Raw genomic sequence first — 26,906 nt, 5'->3', positions numbered from 1 at the left:
TGCCTCAGCCTCCCGAGTAGCTGGGACTACAGGCGCCTGCCATCTCGCCCGGCTCGTTTTTTTGTATTTTTTAGTAGAGACGGGGTTTCGCTCTTAGCCAGGATGGTCTCGATCTCCTGACCTCGTGATCCGCCCGTCTCAGCCTCCCAAAGTGCTGGGATTACAGGCTTGAGCCACCGCGCCCGGCCAATGACTGCTTTTCAATTCCTTGAACATGGCAAGTTCTTTCCTGCCTCAGGAACTTTGCTATTGCCATTGCACTTCCTGAAATGTTCTTCTCCCAGGTCTTTGCATATTTGGCTTGGATGAGTCTCAGGAATAATGTCACCTTCTTCATCCTTTATCATCTTACCTAAGTTGCCTCCCAACTTTGATCAAAGCCTGTTCCTCTTGTTCTTTTTAAATTTATCACTAACATAGTAATAATAATTATTGTTTTTAGGTTTTCACTATTTATTTATGACAAATAGTCCACATTCAATATTCTCTCCAGTCAACATTTACTTGAGGCCAGGCACAGTGGCTCACACCTGTAATCCCAACATTGTGGGAGGCTGAGAGGAAGCATATAAGAGCCCAGATGTTGGTAGGTATGGGAAGACAGAAGATAACTCACTGCATAAGCAACACCTGGTGGGGCTCCTGGTACTCAGCGGACTTGTGTTCTAAGACATGAGATGGCAGCCAAGAAATAAACAAAAAATAATTATGTGCTTTCTCTGCTCATATGCGTTGTGGTGGCAACAGGTGTGGCCTCAACATGCAGAATAATGGTAGTGAGTTTGTGGACATGTATGAAATGCTCCACCAGCAACTGCATCATCAGCATCAAAGACTACACCTCTATCCAGATAAACGTGGCTGAGGTTGACAAGGTCATGAGCAGGTTTAATGGCCAGTTTAAAACCTATGCTCTCGGTGGGGCCATTTGAAGGATGGGCAAGTGAGATGATCTATTCTCCGATCGTCCAATGCTGATGGCATTGTCTCAAATAACTTTTTCGAGACACCTCACCCAGTCCTTCTTCAGTCTTCCCATACCTACCAGCATGCAGGCTCACTGGGGGCAGACCTAGTAAGTCTTTTTTTGTTTTGTTTTGTTTTGTTTTTGAGATGGAGTCTTGCTCTGTCACCCAGGCTGGAGTGCAGTGGCATGATCTTGGCTCACTGCAACCTCCACCTCCCGGGTTGAAGCAATTCTCCTGCCTCAGCCTCTCAAGTAGCTGGGACTACAGGTGCCTGCCACCATGCCCGGCTAATTTTTGTATTTTTAGTAGAGACGGGGTTTTACCATGTTGGCCAGGCTGGTCTCGAACTCCTGACCTCAAGTGATCCGCCTGCCTCAAGCCTCCCAAAGTGCTGGGATTACAGGCGTGAGCCACCGCGCCTGGCCAATAAGTTTCTTTGTGTTCATTTGTTTGTTTTTTTTTGTGACAGATTTTCAGTCTTGTTGCCCAGGCTGTAGTACAATGGTGCGATCTTAGCTCACTGCAACCTCCATCTCCCGGGTTCAAGCAATTCTCCTGCCTCAGCCTCCCGAGTAACTGGGATTACAGGCATGCGCCACCACGCCCAGCTAATTTTGTATTTTTAGTAGAGACAGGGTTTCTCCATGTTGATCAGGCTGGTCTCAAACTCACGACCTCAGGTGATCCACCCGCCTCAGCTTTCCAAAGTGCTGGGATTACAGGTATGAGCCACCGCACCCTGCCCAGTAAGTTTCTTATCCATCATTTTGTCAGTGGTTCTAGCTCAGTGCCTGCCAGGTAGCACATGACCAATGAAGAGTGGCTGTACTAATTTACAGGAGGTGAGTGAGTGGTGCAGCCAACCATCTGGGCACAAAGGACCCAAATTCCAAGTGACTTTACAAACTAGAGACCTTATCAAAAATAGAGAATGGAAAAATATCACCTAGGGAAAGACTGAATGTTTGATATTATGGCTCAAAAACCAATTGTGGGCTCAGTTCTACAGCTAGATTAGGCTTCTTATATGGTATTTGTAAAGGGCTATAAAAAAAATCTGCAGGAAGCACGTTCACATCAATTACCTCATTTAATCCTCATACCAACCTAGGCAGTGGATAGGGTAAACGAAATTGTCTCAAGTTTACATACTAGGAAACCTATGTGTAGTTTGGTTATATGATTTCCCCAAGGTCACTGAGCAAGGCAGAGGCAGGGCAGGGACCCCATGCCTTTTCTCTCCAAGACTGCATGAGTTGTATAACCCATTTATTCTAGGATCAAAGAAATATTCAAACTCAAACCTTCACATCCTGCAGTCCAGACACATCCCTCTTTTCTAAGGCACACATTCCTGAAGACAACACCTGTGACCCATTCAAGTCCCTGAGCCTGTACTTGTGCCCCAGGCCCCACCTCAGAGAGAGACCAAGCTGTTTGAAACAGGGAACAAACCCAGCCGCAATGGCTAACATCTATAATCCCAGCACTTTGGGAGGCCGAGACGGGCGGATCACCTGAGGTGAGGAGTTTGAGACCAGCCTGGCCAACATGGAGAAAACCCGTCCATGTGTGGGCGCCTGTAATCCCAGCTACTAGGGAGGCTGAGGCAGGAGAAACGCTTGAACCTGGGAGGTGGAGGTTGCAGTGAGCCAAGACTGTGCCTTTGCACTCCAGCCTGGGCAACAAGAGGGAAACTCCATCTCAAAAAAAATAAAAAAACTTTTGTATACACATACAGAAAAACTTAAGTGTGCAGGTTAATGAAATCTCACAAATTGAATATGCCTGTGTGCCTAGCACCCATATCAAGACATCACACATGGCCAGCTCTTCAGAAGACCCCTGTGTCTCTGCTTAGTCACCATGCCCCTAGAGGGTGACAGTATCCCAAATTCCAACAGGTTAGATTAGTTTGCCTCTTTTCTTCAAAAACAAAACAGAATAAAAAAATTTTGTCGTCGTCCACTTCCTGTTTGAACTTCTTTTCTTTTTCTTTTCATTTTACCTGCTGCTCCCATTCAACCTCTTTTCTATTTTATGTAACTACTGATGGATTTTTGTTCTTTTTCCTTATTTCCCCCTCAAAGGCTAAATGTGTCCATGAGGGTCAGGTTCAAATGATTCGCTTATTGAAAAAAGCCGGGTTTCTTTCTTTTGAGACAAGGTCTTGTTCTGTCTCCCAGCCTGCTAGGCTGACGCAATCTTGGCTCGGTGCCACCGCCACCTCCTGGGTTCAAATGATCCTCAGCCTCCCCAGTAGCTGAAACTACAGGGCTGCACCACCATGACTGGCTAATTTTTTTTGGAGAGGGAGTTTTGCTGTTGTTACCCAGGCTGGAGTGCAGTGGCATGATCTCGGCTCACCACAACCTCTGCCTCTCGGGTTCAAGCTATTCTCCTGCATCAACCTCCCGAGTAACTGGGATTACAGGCATGCGCCACCATGCCCAGGTAATTTTGTATTTTGGTAGGGACAGGGTTTCTCCCTGTTGGTCAGGCTGGTCTCAAACTCCCAACCTCAGGTGATCCACCTGCCTTGGCCTCCCAAAGTGCTGGGATTACAGGCATGAGCCACCGTTCCCGGCCAAATCAACTCTTTTACCTTTAGATTATCAAATAACTAGTCCCCTGCCCATGGGTACTGGATTTTGCTGCCTTTTAGGGCTATGCTTCACCTATGTTCTGGAAACCCACACAAATAATGGGTATTAGTTTTGACAGTACTTTAGCTTGATCTGCTTTATATACTGTCATTGCCTTTGTCACAATTAGTTAATAGAGTCTACTTTTTTTGAGAGAGAGAGAGACTGAGAAAGGGTCTTACTCTGTCACCCAGGCTGGAGTGCAGTGGCCCGATCTCGGCTCACTGCAGCCTTGACCTCCCAGGCTTAGGTGATCCTCCCACCTCAGCCTTCCAAGTAGCTGGGATTACAGGCGCACACCACCACACCTGGCTAGTGTGTGTGTGTGTGTGTGTGTGTGTGTGTAGAGATGGGGTTTCACCATGTTGCCCAGGCTGGTCTCAAACTCCTGGACTCAAGAGATCCTCTCACCTTGGCTTCACAAATTGCCAGGATTACAGGCATGAGCCACCTCACCTAGCCTAGAGTCCACTTTTGAATGTGTCTTAGGACAGCAAAATTCTTATTCATTATGCTGTACTACTTGCATAAGAACAACTGCATTACAATCATCAGAATGATTTATTCTTTCCTAATTACACATACATCATATCTCTATACAAGCAGAATAATGAAAATATATGGCAATTTGTGGAATAGTTTACCTTAACCAGCCTTTAAGTAAGGGACTTCCCAGCTTTTTTGATTACTTACCTTTATCACCCCAAATTTTATCGCTCCTAAAATAAGTATTTGTAAACTACATTATTTACCACTGTATTGGTCACATATTATAAAGCATGCACAGGCCAGGTGTGGTGTCTCACGCTAGTAATCCCAGCACTTTGGGAGGCCGAGGCAGCCTGGGCAACATGGTGAAACCCCATCTCTACAAAAAATAAAACAAATTAGCCAGGTGTGGTGACTTGTGCCTGCGATCCCAGCTACTGGGGAGGCTGAGGTGGGAGAATTGCTTGAGTCCAGGAGGTCGAGGCTATGCTGAGCTACGACTGTGCCACTGCACTCCAGCCTGGGTGACAGAGTGAGACTCTGTCTCAAAGAAAAGCACAAAATAGAAATAAAGGATAAGAGATTAAATGAACTTCTTAAAATTAATTCTAATATTTATTAATGGTGCAATAACCTTTGCTCTCATTTTGATGAGACCAATGACATAAAGTGTGCTTCATTTAAACTAAATTTTGGTTTATGATACAGCTACTTGAACATCTGATTCTAACTTCTCTTTATTTTATACTTGATTTTAAAGACTGATGCCTCACAAAGTATTTACATTTTAAAATAAAGTATATTGTTTGGATGCNTGTGCAGGTTGGTTACCTGGGCATACTGTGTGATGCTGTGGTTTGGGGTATGAATGACCCTGTTACCCAGTCACTGAGCAAAGTACCAGTAGGTAGTTTTCGAACCTTTCCCTTCCTCCCTCCCTCCACTCAATGGTAGTCCCCAGACTTTTTTTATGTGACAATATTATTCTTATTTTTCTAACAAAGCTTTCTTCCTTTTTTTCTTTTAAAGATAAACATGGATTTAATAAGAATCAGATAATTACACTTAGAATCATCTGTTGGGGGGGCTATTTTAAAATACTGGTGTCTGATTTAATTGCTTTGGAGAGGACCTGTGTATAAATATTATTTTTAGAAGCACCCCTGGTGATTCCAGTGTGCATCTGGGAATGAGAACCACTGTTGTAGGCAGCACTTCTCAAGTTGATGTTCTTAAGTGTGGTAACCACAGATGCTAGTTTGCCTTAAGTGAGTCCTGGTGTAATTATTCATGGTACTTCCTGCTATGCTCAGCATCTCCACTTTGGATGATAAATTATATGGCTGCCCTATTCGTGAAAATTATCTGGTAAACTCATTAAAATTTCAGATTATCTAATCTCAGGTCAGAAGATTGAGTTTCTGTAGGTCTGGGGTAAGGTTTGGAGTCTGTATTAAAAACTAGTAAAATTGCCATGAGTTGATTCTAATGCAGGTGATCTACAGACTCCAACTCTTTTTAAAATAGTTTATTTCTTTTAGAACAGTTTTAGTTTCACAGAAAAGATGAGGGAAAATACAGAGATTTCCTATGTGCTCCCTGCCCCTGAACACCCACATCCTGGCTGACTGTGAGAGTCTCACACCAGAGTGGCAGATTTATTACAATTGATGAAGCTACACTGAGGCATCATCATCGTGCAAAGTCTGTAGTTTACATTAGGGTTGAATCTTGGTGTTATGTGTTCTGTGAATTTTGACAAATGTATAATGACATGTATCCACCATTGCTGTATTGGAAAAACGTTTCAGTGCCCTAAAAATCTTCTGTACTCTGCCTATTCATTCCTTCCTCTCCCCTAAAGATTGAAAACCACTGATCTTTTTACAGTCTTCATAGTTTTGCCTTTTCCAGAATATCGTATCGTTGGAATCATACAGTATGTAGCCTTTTCAGATTGGCTTCTTTCACTTAGTAATATGCATTTAAGTTTTACTCCACGTCCTTTCACGGATTCTTAGCTAATTTTTTTTACAGAATGTTCATATAGTTTATCCTTTCACTGAATGAAGAACAATTTTATTTCTTCCAAGTTTTGGCAATTATGAATAAAGCTGCTATAAACATCTATGTGGGGTTTATTTAGTGGACATGTTTTTTTTTAACAAGTTTGGGTAAGTCCCAAAGAGCACAATTACTAAATTCTATGGTAAGAGTATGTTTCGTTTTGTAAGAAACTGCCAAACTCTCTTTCAAAGTGGCTGAACCATTTTCCATTCCTACCAGTGACAAATGAGAATTCCTATTGCTCTGCCTCCTCACCAGCTTTCCATGTTGTCAGTGCTTTGTACATTTGCCATTTTAATAGGTCCCTAGTGGTATCTCCTTTATGTTTTAATTTGCGATTTCTTAATGACATATGACGTTAAGCATCTTTCTATATACTTATTTGCTATCTGTATATCTTTTTAGTGATAGTTTTAAAATAAGGTCTTTTATCTATTTTTTGATCAGGTTGTTCATTTCCTTATTGTTGAGTTTTAAGATATCTTGGTATACTTTGAATGACAGTCCTGTATCAGGTACGTCTTTTGCAAATATTTTCTCTTAGTTTGTGGTTTGTCTTCTCACTCTCTTGACACTGTCTTTTTCAGAGTAGAAGTTTTTAATTTTATGAAGTGCAGCATATCAACTCTTTGTTTCATGGACTGTGCCTTTACTGTTACATCTAAAAAGTCATTGTGACACCCACAGTAATTTATATATTCTCTTGTATTATCTTCTAGGAGTTTTATGGCTTTGCATTTTACATTTGGCTCAATGGTCCATTTTAAGTTAGTTTCTGTGAAGGGTGTAAGGTCTGTTTCCAGATTCATTCTTTTGTACTTGGAGGTCCAGTTGTTCCAGGACCATTTGTTTAAAAGACTATGTTTCTCTATTGTAAATCTTTTGTTCCTTTCAAAGATCAATTGACTATATTTGTGCAGGTTGTTTCTCAGCTTTCTATTCTGTTCCATTGATCTATTTGTCTATTATCCTTAAAGTAAAGTAGTGTTAGGCATTCAACTTTGTTCTCCTTCAGTATGGTCTGTTATTCTGAGTCTTTTGCCTCTCCATGTAAACTTTAGAATCAATTCTCTGATATCCACAAAATAAATTGCCACACTGCCGTTTTAAAACACTGTTTAGGGTCTGAACTTTAAAAACATGTCAAAACCTATAACAGTGTGTTAGATATTGTCAAGTTTTCCATATTCTAGAGAAAGATACTCAAAGGTGAATAATGGACCTGTAATTTAAAATATAGTAATAAATAATAATTAATGAACCTCACAACATCCTATTTTCTCCTATTTGTCCTATTTGATCCCTAAATGACGTAGTGAAGTGGTTATGAATTCTGTTGTGCAAATGAAGAAACTGAGAAATTGAGTAATTTTTTGTAAATGTGTACAGTTAGAAAGTGGTAGAATTTTGATTCAAATTTAGGTTAATGAGCCATAACGCTTTATTATGATTGTGTAATGTCATTTCCCAAGCACTGTTCACTGCTTTAAATCTCAAAAAATCCTTCTGATACAGACTGTAGAAGACCTGCTAATTTAGACAGGTGAAATGGCTTTACCATTTATGATGTTATATTGGTAGTGTAATAAGGCAGAATATGAATATAGATCTTTTAATTCCCTATCCAATATTATGTTCTTCTCTTTTACTTAAGGTAGATTAAATGAGGATCTGTTTGCTTGCATTTAAATTTTAAGGACCTGTGAAAACCACTATACTTTTCTAAAGGAGGAAAAACAAATGTTCACATGTTTTGAGGTAGATAGAAATACCTTATTACATGCTTTGGCAACTCTTTCTGAAGGTTAAAACATATTAGAAAGCCCTATCTCTTCCATTTCTAATAGTGAAGTCACCCTGGCTGGCTCCCCAACTTCTTTGTAACTTATCTCGTATTTATCATATTCAAATCTGCAATCTTGATGCTATTTTCGTGATCATAATTCATGCTCAACAATCTGCTTCCATTCTCAACTCAGCGAGCTGGCAATCAATTTCTTAGTGCTGTTTGAGAAGAAAGCAAAATCTAAAAATGAAGCTATTAATATATTACAAGTAAGTACTAAATCTGTTAGGTAGGGGCTGACAGATCACATTAGAATGTGTGCCCTGAGGCACTGTGAGGCACGAGAAGGGACTTGTGATGCATGACACTATTATTGACCTTTGAGTTACACAATTTATCAGAAAGGAAAAAATAGTTTCCTTTGTGTCGGTAAAAACCAGTAAGTGAGCCTTTTAGTCTAGATTTCCAGGAGAAGCAAATTGGTCATTGTAAAAGTTCACTAATTAGGCTGTTTATTCTCCCAAACAGCAATGGGATTGTTACAACCTGACCCGCATACATTTAGCAGCAGTCCTTGGCTAAATATTACATCAGAAGCCAGGGTAAGAAAAAGACTATATTGTGAGAACTATTAGAAGTGGTTGGCCTACCTTTCAATTGGTGTTTCACACTACTCTGCTTCCCTACTTATCATTATACACACACTATTACAAACTTAAGATTACAACATAATAAACATCATGGCGCTCTGTCACTAATAGAGCACTTCCTCCAATTTATGGATGATACTTAGCTCTAAATTTGATTTATCTGATTTAATCCTTAAAACAATCTACGACCTAAGTTTTTTGTTTTTGTTTTTGTTTTCTTGAGAAGGAGTCTCACTTCGTCATCCAGGCTGGAGTGCAACAACGTGATCTTGGCTCACTGCAACCTCCGCGTCTTCGGGTTCAAGCAATTCTTGTGCCTCAGCCTCCTGGGTAGCTGGGATTACAGGTGTGCACCACCACGCCTGGCTAATTTTTTCATATTTTTAATAGAAACGGGGTTTCATCATGTTGGCCAGGCTGGTATGACCCAAGTATCATTATGCTCATTGTGCTGATATGGAACTTGTGGCTTTGATGATTAAGATGAGTTGCCCAAGTTTGCACAGCTAGTAAATGCCAGAACTGAAACTCAAATCCAAGGGGAAATGGGCTCTAACACTGTATTCCTAACCATTTCTCCGCATTGCAGTGTATGTAAAATGAATGGATAATACTTGAAATTAGTCCCTGACAATTAAGTCTATATGTGATGTATTCAAAACCAATTAAAAGGTCTAGGATCTAATCACTGCCATAGCGCACTCCAGGTAATGCAACAAAGTGTTACCCCTTTTTTGTTGTTCATCACTGTTATCTAAAGAGGCTTATATTCTTTTTTTTGTTTGTTTGTTTTTGAGACGGAGTCTCGCTCTGTGGCCCAGGCTGGAGTGCAGTGGCCGGATCTCAGCTCACTGCAAGCTCCGCCTCCCAGGTTTACGCCATTCTCCTGCCTCAGCCTCCCTAGTAGCTGGGACTACAGGCGCCCGCCACCACGCCCGGCTAGTTTTTTGTATTTTTTTAGTAGAGACGGGGTTTCACCGTGTTAGCCAGGATGGTCTCCATCTCCTGACCTCATGATCCGCCCGTCTTGGCCTCCCAAAGTGCTGGGATTACAGGCTTGAGCCACTGCGCCCGGCCGAGCATGGGTCAATTTTTAAGAAAATTTTCTGTCATCTATAAGACTGTGAGCATGGTTCCTCACTTCAAAAACAGTGACCTCTGATGAGTGCATTGAAATTAATCACTATAAATTCATCCATGTAACCCAGACTACTTGTACCCCAAAAGCTATTGAAATAAAAAAAATTAAATAACAAAAACAATAGCCTGAAACTTTAACTGATGTCTAGACAGTTTAACTCATAATTCATCTGCATGCTTTAAAAGAAAATAAATGTCATTTTCTAAGACCTAGTTTAAGTCTGAAAGCACAAATGAACATATACAAACTGACAAAAATAGGTAACACTTAGCATTCTTTGTGTTCTCCTTACTTTAAGCACTTTACATATTTTAAAATGCATTTAATCTTTATAACAAAAAGCCCCAAAGGGTAGGTACAATTTTTATCTTCATTTTACAAGTGAGGAAATTGAGGTACTGAGATGTTTAGTAACTTACCCAAGGTCACACAGCTAGTAAATAGGGAAGTTGGGATTCTAGTTCAGGCAGTCTGGCTCAAGTCCAAACTTTTTTGTTGTTTGTTTTATTGACACGGAGTCTCATTCTGTCGCCCAGGCTGGAGTGCAGTTGCACCATCTTGGCTCACTGCAACTTCCGCCTCCCAGCTTCAAGCCATTCTCTGCCTCAGTGTCCTGAGTATCTGGGACTACAGGCGCAAGCCACCACGCCCAGCTAATTTTTGTTGTTGTTGTTGTTTTTGGTTTTTTGTAGAGACCGGGTTTCACCATGTTGGCCAGGCTGTTCTCGAACTCCTGGCCTCAAGTGATCCACCTGCCTTAGCCTCCCAAAATGCTGGGATTGCAGGTGTGAGCCACCCACCCGGGCCAGAGTCCAAGCTTTTAACCACAGCTCACACACTGCCTCAGGAAAACAAAAACATTTTTCTCTCAGCTCTATTACAGCTCTTCAATTTCCATGGGTTTAAGTTTAAACATGTAAACACAAATAGATTTCTGGATAAAGACATTCACTAAACTTTTGTTGAACTCATACTGTGTGTAACATACTGTGCCAAGCTCCTGGGGCTGTGATATCCAGATATAGTACCTACCTTCAAAGAGGTTACATCTGGTAGATGTTTCTAGTTTGAGCATAAGTACAATATATTACCATCTTCACATTTATGTGTGGCCTGCATGCAACACAGCAAAATCTGTTGTATTTGCTGTTCAGGGCAGGGACATTACTTGGTGTTTTCCTAATTCACATCAGTTTTCATTTTGGGAACACCAATTATTATTTTTAATCTAAGTACTATTCTTACAAGGAATTCGATATTTTTAGTCATCTTGTTAATATTCTAGTATCGTGCCCAAGGTCATATAGCTAAGCTATATGAGAGCTAGGATTTGAACCCAAGTCTGTCTTTCACCACTATTTTCATGATTCTATGCTTCCTGTCAGGTTTTGCCTAGTTTTTCATTTTTAAAATTGGTTTTCAGAATTTGAAATAATTTGAGATAGCTCACCCATCCCCTTCTTGAAAACCAGTTGTGTTAGTGTTTATTTTCATTCATTGTTATTATTTCTCAATCATTAGGATTAGGATATAGACTGGATATATCCAATTGGATATGGAATTCTACGTATGTCCTTTAGATCAAGCTTATTGTGTTGTTCAACTTGTCTACATATTTACTCATTTTTCATCTGTTGTACTATCAGTAATTGAGAGAGGTATGGTAACTTCTAACTTCCCATTTTGATGGTAGATTTAGTTTTTCCTTTGGTTTTGTAAGTATTTGCATTAACATATTATTCTCATTTTTTTTTTTAGCAATAAATAGGTATAATTGCTAAGTAAGCCATCTTTTCTTTTTTTAACTTTTTTTTATTATACTTTAAGTTCTGGGATACCAGAATGTGCAGGTTTGTTACATAGGTATACACGTGCCATGGTGGTTTGCTGCGCCCATCAACCCGTCATCTACATTAGGTATTTATCCTAATGTTATCCCTCCCCTAACCCCCCGCCCCCGACAGGCCCCGGTGTGTGACGTTCTCCTCCCTGTGTCCATGTGTTCNAAAAAAAAGGAGTGAAAAGCACAAAATGCCTCAGCACCTGCAAACTCTACTTTTGTAGAATCTATTTTGAAAAGGATTGTAGGGAGCCACAACCTTAGTGCAAAATCAGAATTTTGTAAAATTAAGAGCTGATTGTAAATTTCTCATTGTTAGGGAAAAATACAGCTTTGCTTCCATACAATGTTTGAGAATGGACTCAGCAGGCCCTAGGGGATTTTATGTGAGGCATAGATGTGCCGCATGGATGGACAGGTGGGGGTCTAGACCCCAGCTGACTCCTAGGAAGCCTTAGTTGCCCTTTGGTTTTGGAGCCTTGATACTGACTCTACCAGTTTGTCTCCACTCCTATTTTTCTTCTTTTTAATCCTATTTTAAAATTTATGCTATTTTTTGATGTTTTATGCATCTTTGTAAGTCACTTTAAATCCTGTCTGGAACAGTGTATAAATAAATATCCTTTAAACTGATCATATCTAATTACTAACATTTGCTTCATATTTATGCTTGTCAGCCTCCCTCCATGCAGAGAGGTACGGTGACCTTCCATCTAGGCAAGAATACTGATTAGATTTCTCAAATTTCATAGAAAGATGTCAAAACTGCCATATGCTCATATATTTTCCAAAGCATATGGTTAATAATAATTAAAACTAAACAGCTACCAATATTGGGTGCTTACCCTAGGCCAGGCACTATGCTATTCCTTTTACTCATGATGCATGCTTGAATCCTCACAGCCATAGGCAGGAGCTCTTATTATTAATCCTCATTTTTACAAATGGGGAAACAGACTCACGGAGGTTAAATAACTTGTCCAGAGTTAACTCAGGGAAAAAGCAAAGCTGCGATTTAAACCCAGGCAGCTCAGATCCAGTGCTTTTAAGCACAATTCTATGCTATACTGTCCTTAATTAGAAATCTAGCACATCAGAACTCCAAGTCCTAGTAGAAGAGGCCGTACTTGTGTTACAGAACATTCACAGGTCCTGCAGATTTTCTCTCCGTGTTATGTCTTTAATATGCTCCTTTCCATCTCTAGTGCCACTGCCATCTACTCTTGGCTCTTGTTATCTTTCCCCTGGATTTATGCCACAGCCTCCTCAAATCCATATTCTGCAAAATTGTCAGTGTGCCCTAACAAGTCCTTGCCTTACCTAAAACTCTTCAGTGATTTCTGTTGTCAAAGGCTAATTAGCCATGTTTTTTAGCATAGCATATGGAGCACCCGCCAGCCACACGTGATGTGATTCCCCACCTGCCTCTTCTGCATTCTCCCTTACAATTTTTTTTTTTTTTTTTTGAGACAGAGTCTCGCTTTGTCGCTCAGGCTGGAGTGCAGTGGCGCAATCTCGGCTCACTGCAAACTCCGCCTCCCGGGTTCACACCATTCTCCTGTCCCAGCCTCCGAGTAGCTGGGACTACAGGTGCGCACCACCACGCCCGGCTAATTTTTTGTATTTTTAGTAGAGACGGGGTTTCACCGTGTTAGCCAGGATGGTCTCGATCTCTTGACCTCGTGATCCGCCCGCCTTGGCCTCCCAAAGTGCTGGGATTACAGGCGTGAGCCACCGCGCCCGGCCTCCCTTACAATTGAAACCAACCAGCATCATTGTACTACTTGCTTATACCACGTTGCTTTATGCCTCCATGCTTTTGTAAATGCTACACACTTTGCCTGGAAAGCCCTCGTTCTCCTGCTTATCCAGCTGAAACACATTAATTTACAATCAGTTCATATGCTACTGCTGGATATTCTCTTTCTAGTTCCCTTTCCCCAACCTGAATTACGTGCCCTCCCTTGGTATTCTTATAATATATCATGCATATATTTCTTTGGTTACCTTGTTTTTTTTTTTTTTTAAGGATTATTTAGGTGTCTCTGCTACTAAACTGTGAACTCTGTGGGCATGGACTACGCTCTGTTCTTTTCTTCTTAGCCAGCTAGTATATCACTTAGCACATAGTTGGCCCTCCTAACTAGTTAGCATTCTGTAACAGTGCAGAATACAGAGCTCTAGGACAGGGAAAGAAGTAGGATTTGGAAGGCCTGAAACCATGCACACATTCAAAGATAATTACCAGGACAGCAGAGGGAGCTCTTGCAGAAAAGTCTTTGGGGCCAGGTAATTTACATTATTTAACCCAAGAGCCAGAAAGGATTTGGGGAGATGCGAGCTGGGTTCTGAATCCAAAGGGAACTTTGAAACTTCTAAGAAGCCAGACTTAGCAGCTTTATAAGTTGAATCTTCCTTGAATTTGTCTGAGTAGCCTGGAATAGGTATCTAAGACAGATACATTTTAATAAGCATATTTATAGTTTTCTAGGAGAGACATCACCCTAAAATTGAAAGGGGCAGTTGATAAAATAACCAACACAATATCCCAAAGCAAATATTTTATTGACTGTAAGCAATGTTGTATGCTCATGCAAATGTTACCAGTAAGATGTTATCCATTGGCATTTTTGTGCATGGGTGGCTGGATGCAGACAAGGGAATTTTAGGAAGCCCTGCATCCCTGGAAGCTTTCTTTTCTACTTGAGTGTTTTTCTTTTTTCTTTTTTTTTTAAGTTTTGCAGACCACCATATACTCTGGATTTAGTCTCATTTTTCCATNTGTGTCCATGAGGGTCAGGTTCAAATGATTCGCTTATTGAAAAAAGCCGGGTTTCTTTCTTTTGAGACAAGGTCTTGTTCTGTCTCCCAGCCTGCTAGGCTGACGCAATCTTGGCTCGGTGCCACCGCCACCTCCTGGGTTCAAATGATCCTCAGCCTCCCCAGTAGCTGAAACTACAGGGCTGCACCACCATGACTGGCTAATTTTTTTTGGAGAGGGAGTTTTGCTGTTGTTACCCAGGCTGGAGTGCAGTGGCATGATCTCGGCTCACCACAACCTCTGCCTCTCGGGTTCAAGCTATTCTCCTGCATCAACCTCCCGAGTAACTGGGATTACAGGCATGCGCCACCATGCCCAGGTAATTTTGTATTTTTGGTAGGGACAGGGTTTCTCCCTGTTGGTCAGGCTGGTCTCAAACTCCCAACCTCAGGTGATCCACCTGCCTTGGCCTCCCAAAGTGCTGGGATTACAGGCATGAGCCACCGTTCCCGGCCAAATCAACTCTTTTACCTTTAGATTATCAAATAACTAGTCCCCTGCCCATGGGTACTGGATTTTGCTGCCTTTTAGGGCTATGCTTCACCTATGTTCTGGAAACCCACACAAATAATGGGTATTAGTTTTGACAGTACTTTAGCTTGATCTGCTTTATATACTGTCATTGCCTTTGTCACAATTAGTTAATAGAGTCTACTTTTTTTGAGAGAGAGAGAGACTGAGAAAGGGTCTTACTCTGTCACCCAGGCTGGAGTGCAGTGGCCCGATCTCGGCTCACTGCAGCCTTGACCTCCCAGGCTTAGGTGATCCTCCCACCTCAGCCTTCCAAGTAGCTGGGATTACAGGCGCACACCACCACACCTGGCTAGTGTGTGTGTGTGTGTGTGTGTGTGTGTGTAGAGATGGGGTTTCACCATGTTGCCCAGGCTGGTCTCAAACTCCTGGACTCAAGAGATCCTCTCACCTTGGCTTCACAAATTGCCAGGATTACAGGCATGAGCCACCTCACCTAGCCTAGAGTCCACTTTTGAATGTGTCTTAGGACAGCAAAAATTCTTATTCATTATGCTGTACTACTTGCATAAGAACAACTGCATTACAATCATCAGAATGATTTATTCTTTCCTAATTACACATACATCATATCTCTATACAAGCAGAATAATGAAAATATATGGCAATTTGTGGAATAGTTTACCTTAACCAGCCTTTAAGTAAGGGACTTCCCAGCTTTTTTGATTACTTACCTTTATCACCCCAAATTTTTATCGCTCCTAAAATAAGTATTTGTAAACTACATTATTTACCACTGTATTGGTCACATATTATAAAGCATGCACAGGCCAGGTGTGGTGTCTCACGCTAGTAATCCCAGCACTTTGGGAGGCCGAGGCAGCCTGGGCAACATGGTGAAACCCCATCTCTACAAAAAATAAAAACAAATTAGCCAGGTGTGGTGACTTGTGCCTGCGATCCCAGCTACTGGGGAGGCTGAGGTGGGAGAATTGCTTGAGTCCAGGAGGTCGAGGCTATGCTGAGCTACGACTGTGCCACTGCACTCCAGCCTGGGTGACAGAGTGAGACTCTGTCTCAAAGAAAAAGCACAAAAATAGAAATAAAGGATAAGAGATTAAATGAACTTCTTAAAATTAATTCTAATATTTATTAATGGTGCAATAACCTTTGCTCTCATTTTGATGAGACCAATGACATAAAGTGTGCTTCATTTAAACTAAATTTTGGTTTATGATACAGCTACTTGAACATCTGATTCTAACTTCTCTTTATTTTTATACTTGATTTTAAAGACTGATGCCTCACAAAGTATTTACATTTTAAAATAAAGTATATTGTTTGGATGCACTTACTAAAAAATCATGCTCATATTACGTTCCAGGCACCAGTTATGCAAACATTTTATTGCTGTTCCTGAACCTGCTGTCTTTTACATTTTTAACAAATTGAAAAGTTAAAAGGTGAAACATCTTTTAGATAACAAAACTGTATAGTAAGGGAAATATTTCAAACCTACTCTGTATTGTTTATTCTCTATTAAAAAAAACCTTTACATAAAATATTTTAGTGTTTCAATTAATTTAAAGGCTCCTAGTGTCTTGTAGGCATTCTGGGATTGGAAAACATGATTACAAGAAGAAACTTTAGTTACATTTAATATTAAAATGTTTAAAAACATTTTATTGAACTACAATAGACAAATTATATATAAAGTATGCAATTTGACAGATTTTGATATCTGTGTACATCCATGAAACTATCACCAGAATCAAGATATTGAACATCTATCACCTCCAAAAATTTCCTTGTGCCATGTTGTAATCCTTCTTTCTTGTCCCTCTGTACTATTACCCTCCTCACCCCCTGTCAACTCCTGAAACCACTGATTTTGTTTTCTGTCACTATGCATTTTCTAGAGTTTTATATAAATGAAATCATACAGTGTTATTTTTTTAGCCTGGCTTATTTCAGTCAGCATAATCATTTTGAGATTCATTCATGTTGCTGTGTGTATCAGTAGTTCATTCTTCTCTGTTGCTGAATAGTATTCCATTGCATAGGTATACTATAATTTGTTTATTCACTTACCTCTTAGTGGGCATTTGGGTTGTTTCCAGATTTGGGCTATTACATTTCCATGCAAATCTGTGTGGGCATGTGCTTACTTTTTTTTTCTTTTTTTCCCCTTTTGAGGCGGAGTCTCGCTTTGTTGCCCAGGCTGGAGTGCAGTGGCGTGATCTCAGCTCACTGCAACCTCCACCTCCCAGGTTCAAGTGATTCTCCCGCCTCAGCCTCCCAAGTAGCTGGGATTACAGGCACCCACCACCACACCCAGCTAATTTTTGTTTTTGTTTTCTTTTGAGACGGAGTTTCGCTCTTGTTGCCAAGGGTGGAGTGTAGTGGCACAATCTTGGCTCACTGCAACTACCACCTCCCGGGTTCAAGCTATTCTCCTGCCTCAGCCTCCCAAGTAGCTGGGATTACAGGCGCCTGCCGCCACATCTGGCTAATTTTTTTGTAGTTTTAGTACAGACGGGGTTTCGCCATGTTGATCTGTTGATCGACTGGTTTCCAAATTCCTGACCTCAAGCGATCTGCCCACCTTGGCCTCCCAAAGTGCTTGGATTACAGGTGTGAGCCACCGTGTCCAGCCTACATATGCTTTTGCTTTTCTTGGATAAATACCAAAAGTGGAAAGCCTGGGTCATATGGGAGATACATGTTTAACTTTTTAAGAAACTTCTAAGCTGTTTTCCGATACGGCTATACTATTTCACATTCCCATTGTAGTGTATGAGAGTTCCAGTTGCTTCAAATGCCTGCCAACATTTGGTGTATTTGAAATTTTGGTCATTCTAAGAAGTGTGTAGTGATATCTCACTGTGGTTTTAGTTTGCATTTCCCTAATGATTAATGATGTTGAGCATGTTTTCATGTGTTTATTTGCTATTTGTATATCTTCTTTGGTGATATGTTTATTCATATCTTTTGTCTATTTTTAAAATGTGTGTTTTTAAAAAAATTGTAGAGTTCTGAGAGTTCTTTATATATTCTGGATATAAGTCCTTATCAGATATACTAGTTGCAAATATTTTCTTCCAGTATATGGCTTATCTTTTTATTTTCTAATAAAGTTCTTACAAAGCAGAGGTTTTAAATTTTGACAAAGCCTAATTTATCAAGTTCTGGATCACGCTTTTACGTGTCATGTCAGAAATGCTTGCTTTTTTTTTCGTATGGATATCTAGTTTTTCCCGCACTACTTGTTGGAAAGACTGTCATTTCTCCACTAAACTTCCCTTCACCTTTATTAAAAAAATCAAGTGACTGTAAACATAAGGGCTTATTTCCATACTCTCTATTCTGTTCCTTTTATTTATTTGTCTATCTTCATGCCCAATACCACATTGACTTCATTACTGTGGATTTATAGTGTCTCTTGAAATCAGGTTAAGTTTCAGCTTTGTTCTACCATATGTTTTGAACCTCACAATATATCGTTATTTTTCCTTTAAACTGTTGATTATATTTTAAAAGAGATTTAAATAATAAGAAAAAAGTATTTTTACCTACATTGTTACCATTGCATGTGCTCTGTATTTCTTTTTGTAGACCTATATTTCTGTGCAGTACCATTTTCTTTCTGCCTCAAGGACTTCCTTTAACACTTTTTATAGTGCAGGTCTGTTGGTGATTAATTCTTTCAACTTTTGCATGTCTGAAAAGTCTTTATTTCACCTCTGTTTTGAATGATATCTTGCTGCGTGTAGAATTCTATCTAGGTCGATCTTTTTTTTTTTTCTTTCGGTATTTTAGAGACGTCATTCTGTCTTTACACTGCATTGTTTCCAATGATAAATTTGCTTTTATCATGATCTTTGTTCATCTGTATATATATAATGTGTCCTTCCCCAAGACCCCAACCCCACCCCACCCCACCACTCTAGCCTCTTTTAAGATTTTCCCATTATTTCTGGTTTTAAGCAATTTATGGTGTGCCACATGGTATATTTTTCTTTATGTTTCTGGTGCTTAATGTTCATAGAGCTTCTTGGATCCGTGAGTTTATTGTGTTCACCAAATTTGGGCCATTATTTTTGGTGACATCAATGACATGTGTAGAAGGTAGCTTGATGTTGTCCCACAGCTCATTAATTCCTTTTTCTTTTTCAATTTTTTTCTTTCTGCGTTCCATTTTGAATAATTTCTATTGCTATGTCTTCAAGTTCTTAACTCTTTTCTACTGTAATGTCCAATTTGCTGTTAATCCCAACTAGTGTATTTTTCATCTCAGACATTGTACCTTTTATCCGTGGGTTTGATTTGAGTCTTTTTACATCTCCCATGTCCCCTACCTAACTTTTTGAACATATAGAATGTAGTTATAATAACTGCTTTAATGACTTTGTTTACGAATTCTAACATTTGTGTCAGTTCTTGGTCTTTTGATTGATTTTCTCATTATTATGGATCATATTTTCTTGCTTTTGTGCATGCCTGTGAGTTTTTTTTACTGGGTACCAAATATTATGACTTTGACCTTGTTGAGTACTGCATATTTTTGTATTACTATAAATATACTTGAGCTCTGGAATGCACTTAAATTACTTGGATACAGAGTGACCCTTTAAGGTTTTGCTGTTTATATTTGTTAGGCAGGACCAGAGCAGTGCATAATCTGGGCTGTTTCCCGCTACTGAGGCAAGACCGTTCTGAGTCCTTCAGCTCCCGTCCTGTGAATCATGAGGTTTTCCAATTTGGCTGGCGGAAACAGGCACTATTCTTAGCCCTGTGTGAATGACAGGCATTGTTCTTTTGAATCCTTTCAGGTAGTTCTTTCCCTGGCCTAGAGTAATTTCCTCACAGGCATACCATGGGCTAATCACTCCTTTGCTAAATACTTGAGTGAAATCTTCTGCAGGCCTCTGAAGATCTCTTTCTCTTTCTGTGGAGCTCTCTCAGGTCCTCTGTCCTATGAACTCCAGCTACCTGCTTTTTCCCAGACTCTCAGCTCTGTCTCCAGAACTCAGGGAGTTTACTAGGCTCTACCTGGGTTCTTCCTTTCTGTACCATTATCTGGAAAGTCCCTTAAGACAGTAAGCTGGGAAAATCAAAGGGCTTACCTTATTTGTTTCCCATCTCAGAAATCATAGTCCTTGATTGCCTGATGTTCAGCGATTTGAAAACCATTGTTTCATGTATTTGGTGCATTTGTTGTTGTTGTTATTGTTTCAGGCAGGGTGGAAGTTCATTCCACCTTGACATTTTATAATCCCCAATTATGACCAATTATAATTTGTAGCCCAATTTAAATTCTCATCTTTTGAAAAAAGTGTACACACCATCACATTTCTTGACATAGCTAAGTCAGTTCTAAATACCCATGTTCAAAAGTATACAGAATCTGGCATGCAGCAGTATAAATCTCACATCAGTATAAAACTCATTAATCAGTTTCTGTGTAAAACAGTATCATTTTAACAAGAGCAGTTTAATTCAGGCTTCTTGGTTAAACAAATATATTTTGAAAGACTCTGGTTCACTTTTTCGTGTTCAGTGAGGTATAAAATTGTCCATTGTCTTTAGCCTAAACAGCAAAATACTGTTATTATATCACTTTGGCAGGATATGATAATCTATTAGAATGTATTTGCAAAACCATAATATAATTATTACTTATAACTTTAGAGGAATAATTTAATACCAGTTCAGCCTTTTGGCCCTTGAGCATGGGTCAATTTTTTTTTTTTTTTTTGAGACGGAGTCTCGCTCTGTCGCCCAGGCTGGAGTGCAGTGGCCGGATCTCAGCTCACTGCAAGCTCCGCCTCCCAGGTTTACGCCATTCTCCTGCCTCAGCCTCCCTAGTAGCTGGGACTACAGGCGCCCGCCACCACGCCCGGCTAGTTTTTTGTATTTTTTTAGTAGAGACGGGGTTTCACCGTGTTAGCCAGGATGGTCTCCATCTCCTGACCTCATGATCCGCCCGTCTTGGCCTCCCAAAGTGCTGGGATTACAGGCTTGAGCCACTGCGCCCGGCCGAGCATGGGTCAATTTTAAGAAAATTTTCTGTCATCTATAAGACTGTGAGCATGGTTCCTCACTTCAAAACAGTGACCTCTGATGAGTGCATTGAAATTAATCACTATAAATTCATCCATGTAACCCAGACTACTTGTACCCCAAAAGCTATTGAAATAAAAAAAATTAAATAACACAAAACAATAGCCTGGAAAGCCTTTACTGATGTCTAGACAGTTTAACTCATAATTCATCTGCATGCTTTAAAAGAAATAAATGTTCATTTTCTAAGACCTAGTTTAAGGTCTGAAAGCCACAAATGAACATATACAAAGCTGACAAAAATAGGTAACACTTAGCATTCTTTTGTGTCTCCTTACTTTAAGCACTTACATATTTAAAAATGCATTTAATCTTTATTAACCAAAAAGCCCCAAAGGGTAGGTACAATTTTTATCTTCATTTTACAAGTGAGGAAATTGAGGTACTTCGAGATCGTTTAGTAACTGTACCGCAGAGGGTCACAGCAGTAGGTATAATGGGAAAGTTGGGATCTAGTTCAGGCAGTCTGGCTCAAGTCCAAACTTTTTTGTGTTTTTTTATTGACACGGAGTCTCATTCTGTCGCCAGGCTGGAGTGCAGTTGCACCATCCTTGGCTCACTGAAACTGTGTCCGCCTCCCAGCTCCACAGCCATTCTCTGCCTCAGTGTCCTGAGTATCTGGAGCTACAGGGCGGCAAGCACCAAACGCGCCAGTTAATTTGTTGTTGTTTGTTGGTTGTTTTTGGTTTTTGTAGAACCGGGTTTCACCAATGTTGGCCAGGCTGTTCTCGAACTCCTGGCTCAAGTGATCCCACCGTGCCTTAGCCTCCCAAGAGGATGCTGGGATTGCAGGTGTGAAGCCACGCCACCCGGGGCCAGAGTCCAAGCTTTAACCACAGCTCACACACTGCCTCAGGAAAACAAAAACATTTTTTCTCCAGGCTCGTATTACGCTCTTCAATTCCATGGTTTAAGGTTTTAACATGTAAACACAAATAGATTCTGGATAAAGACTTCACTAAAACTTTTGGTTGAACTCATATGTGTGTAACATACTTGTGCCAAGCTCCTGGGGCTGTGGATATCCAGATTAGTACCTACCTTCAAAGAGGTTACATCTGGTAGATGGGTCTAGTTTGAGGGGCATAAGTACCGGGAAGCTATATGTGACCATTGCTTCACATTTATGTGTGGCCTTGCTGCAACACAGCAAAAGTCTGTTGTATTGCTGTTCAGGGCAGGGACATTAACTTGGTGTTTTCCAATTCAACATCAGTTGTTCTTTGTCATTTGGAACACAATATTTATTTAATCTAAGTTACTATTCTTACAGGATTCGATTATTTTTTAAGTCATCTTGTTAATATTCTAGTAGATCGTGCCCAAGGTCATATAGCTAGCTATATGAGGAGCTAGGGATTTGAAACCCAAGTCTCGTCTTGTCCACTATTTTCATGATTCTATGCTTCCTGTCAGTTTTGCCTAGTTTTTCATTTTAAAATTGGTTTTCAGAATATGAAATAATTTGGATGATAGCGTCACCCATCCCCTTCTTGAAAACCAGGTTGTGTTAGTGTTTTATTTTCATCATTGTTATTATTTCTCATATCATTAGGATTAGGATACTAGACTGGATATCAGTCCAATTGGATATGGAATTCTCGTATGTCCTTTAGATCAAGCTTATTGTGTTGTTTCAACTTGTCTCATATTTACTCATTTTTCATCTGTTGACTATCAGTAATTGAGAGAGGTATGTAACTTCGTAACTTCCATTTTGAGGTAGATTTTAGTTTTCCTTTGGTTTTGTAAGTATTTGCATTAAACATATTATTCTCATTTTTTTTTTTTACCAATAAATAGGTATAATTGCATAAAGTAAGCCATCTTTTCTTTTTTTTAACTTTTTTTTATTATACTTTAAGTTTCTGGATACCAGAATGTGCAGGTTTGTTACATAGGTATACACGTGCCATGGTGGTTTGCTGCGCCATCAACCGTTCATACATTAGGTATTCTATCCTAATGTTATCCTCCCCTAACCCCCCACCCCCGACAGGCCCCGGTGTGTGACGTTCTCCTCCCTGTGTCCATGTGTTCTTCATTGTTCAACTTCCCACTTATGAGAGAACATGGCGGTGTTTGGTTTTCTGTTCTTGTGTTAGTTGCTGAGAATGATACAAACCACCTTTTCTAAATATCTTTTTATGGGCATGGGTCCCACAAGGACTGTAAAGAGTCTTATCTGGAGTCTTGACACCTCAGGACTAACACAGAACAGTTGTCCATCTGAGATTCTACACTCATGTTACCTGAGCCGTGATCTTCTTCCCCAATAGATTATCTTGCCTTTTGATTATACACCTGGGACTGAACGTAAATGAAGCTCTTAAGTTTTCTTGGGCTTTGGTTTCTCTCTTAACCCTAGAGCCACAAACTGGGAGTATCTGGAATAGTCATAGCTTTCTAACTTCACACTGGTCTGGTTTTCTTATTATAATTGTAGTTGTTGCCTCCATTATTTCTCCTGAGTTCTAGTTTTCAAAAATATGATGTACTATTTACCAAAAAATATATCCTTGGGTGTTATTGGCAGTATGAAAGCTGTATTTTTTTTTCATATTTTCCTTTTTGAATTTCTAGAGAACATTAGATGCCATTACTGTGGGGGAGTAGTAATGGTAGTTGAGGTAGGAGGCAGGTTTTTCTCTAAGATGTTAAGGATAGATTTAGTACATCTATGATCTCTTCTATGGACATGTGGGGGTTATTTAGAAGTGTCTTTTTAAATTTCAAAAAGGTACCATGATAAGAAATTATCATGGTTTAAATTGATTTCTTATTTAATTTCTTCGAAGTCGAGAGACTGGTCTGTATGGGAAGGATTATTTTTTTTTTAATTATGGAGACTTGCATTACAGCCTAGTACATGGTCAGTTTTGGGGGTAAATATTCTATATGTGCTTAAAATAATGTAATTCTTCAGTTGGATATATAAATTTTCGTATTTCCATTAAATCAAGCTCATTTTGTTGTTCAACTTGTCTATATATTTACTAGTTTGTATCTGTTCGTGCCATTCATAATTGCGACAACAAAGAGGTATATGTTAACCTCTCATTTTGATGGTCGATTTTTCGATTTCTCTCTCTTGTTCCTTTGTATATTTAGTGATGTTTTATTAGTGGATGCATGTTTATTATCTCTATGTAGTGATCTTATCTATCCTTTATAATGCTTTTATTGTCTTTTTTACTTTTAGATATTAATATAGCTACCTCAGCTTTCTTTTGGCTAGCACCTGGTTTATCTTTTCCCATCTTTTTACTTTCAATTTTCCCTTCAATTTATGTTTTAGATGTGTCTCTCATAAATGGCACATAACTGGATTTTTTCCTTTTATCCAGTCTGTTAATCCCTGTATTTCAAAGGGTGAATTTTGCTCATATATGAGTTTCATATTCATTGATATACTTGAACTTGTTTTTACCATTTTACCTTTTGTTTTCTCTTTGTCTCAGTTTTTTCTGCATTTACCTTTGTCTTCTTGCCTTTTAATTTTTGTTCTTAATTTGTTTTTTTCTCCTCGTTACTGATTCTGCAAGATCCCATTGCAAACAAGCTGGCTGTTAACAGGGTTAGTGTTGGAAACAACAGCAACCTACGGTGGAAGGTGGGGCTTGGGGTGGGATATGGCTTTTCTGAAAGGAGTCAGATTGGCAAGTGATGGGGAAGAGGAGGCAGGGAGCTGATAGAGTCCATGGCTTATGGTCTTACAAAAATCTTTGTACAAGTATGAGACAAGCATGTCTGATGGGACTTGAGGGAAGGGAAGTGGGAGTGTGAGATGACTGAAGACTTAAATAGAACCCAAAGGGACTAGGTAAAGAAATTGAACAGGCATAAGTAACAGGATTTATGGGTGACAGTGAGGGTTCAGCTGAGGTTGTAGACCAGGAATTATGGAGAACCTGGGTATGGGAGCAGACAAGGCAGGCTAGAGCATTAGCGCAGGTTTGGGATTTTCATGGGCAGTTGTGGCAGAGGGATGAAGGTATACGGATATGGAAAGTACTGGTGAGAGTGGTTCAAATGTTGAGCCATCTGGAATCCAGGATGGGTATAGAGGGAAGATAGATCAGCAGAAGGCAAGTGGACCAAGAGACAACGTGGAGCTCAAGAGACTGTGGTCTTGATAAGGCTGAAGAACAGATACAGCAAGAGTGAGCTGTGGTTGGAAAGTGAGAATTCTTGAATTTAAGATTTCAGAGGGGGCAGTTCTGGTTGGTCAGGCCCATAATGAAAAAGAAAGGGAAGATGTACAATGTTGGTAGTTCCATTTTCTTAAGATACTATCTTCAAGGATCTTCTTACTTCCCTGGATTTTGATATTACTTGGTCTCATTATTATGCCACCATGCCTTTCTCATCACAGTATTCTGCTGCCTCTCCACAGGCACCAGTTTTTTAATCTGCTATGGTTCTCATTTCTAGTGTGCCTGTGCTATCCTTGCTTTTTAGCTGACAGATAACTGGTAATACCTCTTTTATCCAGGAGCCACTGATTTTTTCGCACAGTGTTTCAGCCGTAATCACACATATGGGAATTCATTTCCACAATGCTTTTGATTTGTCTGTTTAGTATTTTATAGTTGCTTTGGTTATAATTCTGCCTAGACTGAGCCTGTAGAGCACCAACTCTAGTGTCAGATTTTCTGGGCTTGAATCCCTGCAATTTCACTTACTTGCTCTTTATTATTGGGCAAGTTGGCCCAACCTCTTCTGAATCCTCATCTATACAATGGGGTAATAATAGTCACTCACTCTTGGTGGTGTGACAAGGATTAAATTAGTTAATATATGTAAGGTACTTGTTTGGCATATAGTCAATTCTCAATAAAGGATACTGTTGGGGGTGACAATGACAGTGATCGCAATATTGGCAGCATATGCAAAATTACATACCAGATATTGCATTAAGTGCTAGGGCAGATACAGAGGAGAAGATTGAAAAAGTCCTTGTTTTCACGGAGGGTATATATTCTCCTTGGTGATAAGAACTAAGAAGACTTCCTCAAGACTAAGAAAGGGTGTGTGAAAGAGGCTTAACATCTTATAGTTCGATAAAGACCAGGAAATATACAAGTTGAGGAAATATTGCAGGAACCTGTATAGCTTTGCCGTGTTGTTTATTTTCTCCACTGTCTTGTAGGGAATTAGTAAAAAAAGAAAAATAAAAAATAAAAAAGTGAAAGGGGCCTGTTGTGTAGTTTCAAAGGAGAGGAGAGAAGGTAAGTGTGATTCTCATTTCCTTTTTCACTCTCTGTCTACCTTGGGCTCTTTGACTCCCATGACTACCAAATGTATATTTTCAGATACAGTTTTTCTTCCTGAGGTCCAGCCCTGTGTCTCCAACTATTTCCTGGGCCCAGTTACTTGGATATCAAGTATGCAACACTAACTTAATAGGGTTAAAACAAAACTTTTTGCCTTACTTCCAAACCTGTTTCTTTCCTTCTATCTCCTATCGCTATGAGGGCTGTCACTAGCCAGTCAGTTGTTTAATCTAGACATGTGAACTAGGCATCTCTGACTTCACCTTCTTCATCCTCTCTGCTCAGTCAGTCTCCCTATTCTGTCAATTCTACTTCTCAAACCTATTCTGTTTTTTCTTGCTGCCTGGCTAAGGCCTTTATCATTGTACTCCAAACATTGTGATTGGCCCTTTAATACACATTATTTAATTTTTTAAACAACGTTTGAGGTGGGTCGTTTTGTAGATGACAAACGAAAGGGTCAGAAATAAAATGACTTCTGCTGGGCACGGTGGCTCTGCCTATAGTTCCAGCTACTTGGGAGGCTGAGGCAGGAGGATCACTTGAACCCAGGAATTTGAGTCCAGGCTGGGCAACATAGTGAAACTCTGTCTCTAAAATGAAAATAAAATGAAATGAAAATAAAATGA

The 26,906-nt window shown here is 39.9% G+C and overlaps 1 protein-coding gene and 1 pseudogene across 2 annotated transcripts in view; both read left to right on the top strand.

Moving 5' to 3' along the window:
- SYTL4 (synaptotagmin like 4) overlaps positions 1-26,906 on the top strand; it is a 72,319-nt gene that overhangs the window by 11,276 nt on the left and 34,137 nt on the right. The gene's annotated exons all lie outside the window — the stretch shown is intronic.
- LOC108541678 (40S ribosomal protein S21 pseudogene) lies at positions 761-2,440 on the top strand (annotated as a pseudogene).

This window comes from Rhinopithecus bieti, unplaced genomic scaffold (genome assembly GCF_001698545.2).
Source record: "Rhinopithecus bieti isolate Rb0 unplaced genomic scaffold, ASM169854v2 scaffold_21188, whole genome shotgun sequence".
In the NCBI taxonomy this organism is placed as follows: Eukaryota; Metazoa; Chordata; class Mammalia; order Primates; family Cercopithecidae; genus Rhinopithecus; species Rhinopithecus bieti.
The sequence above is the reverse complement of the archived record's forward strand: the minus strand, read 5'-3'. Positions and strand labels throughout refer to the sequence as shown.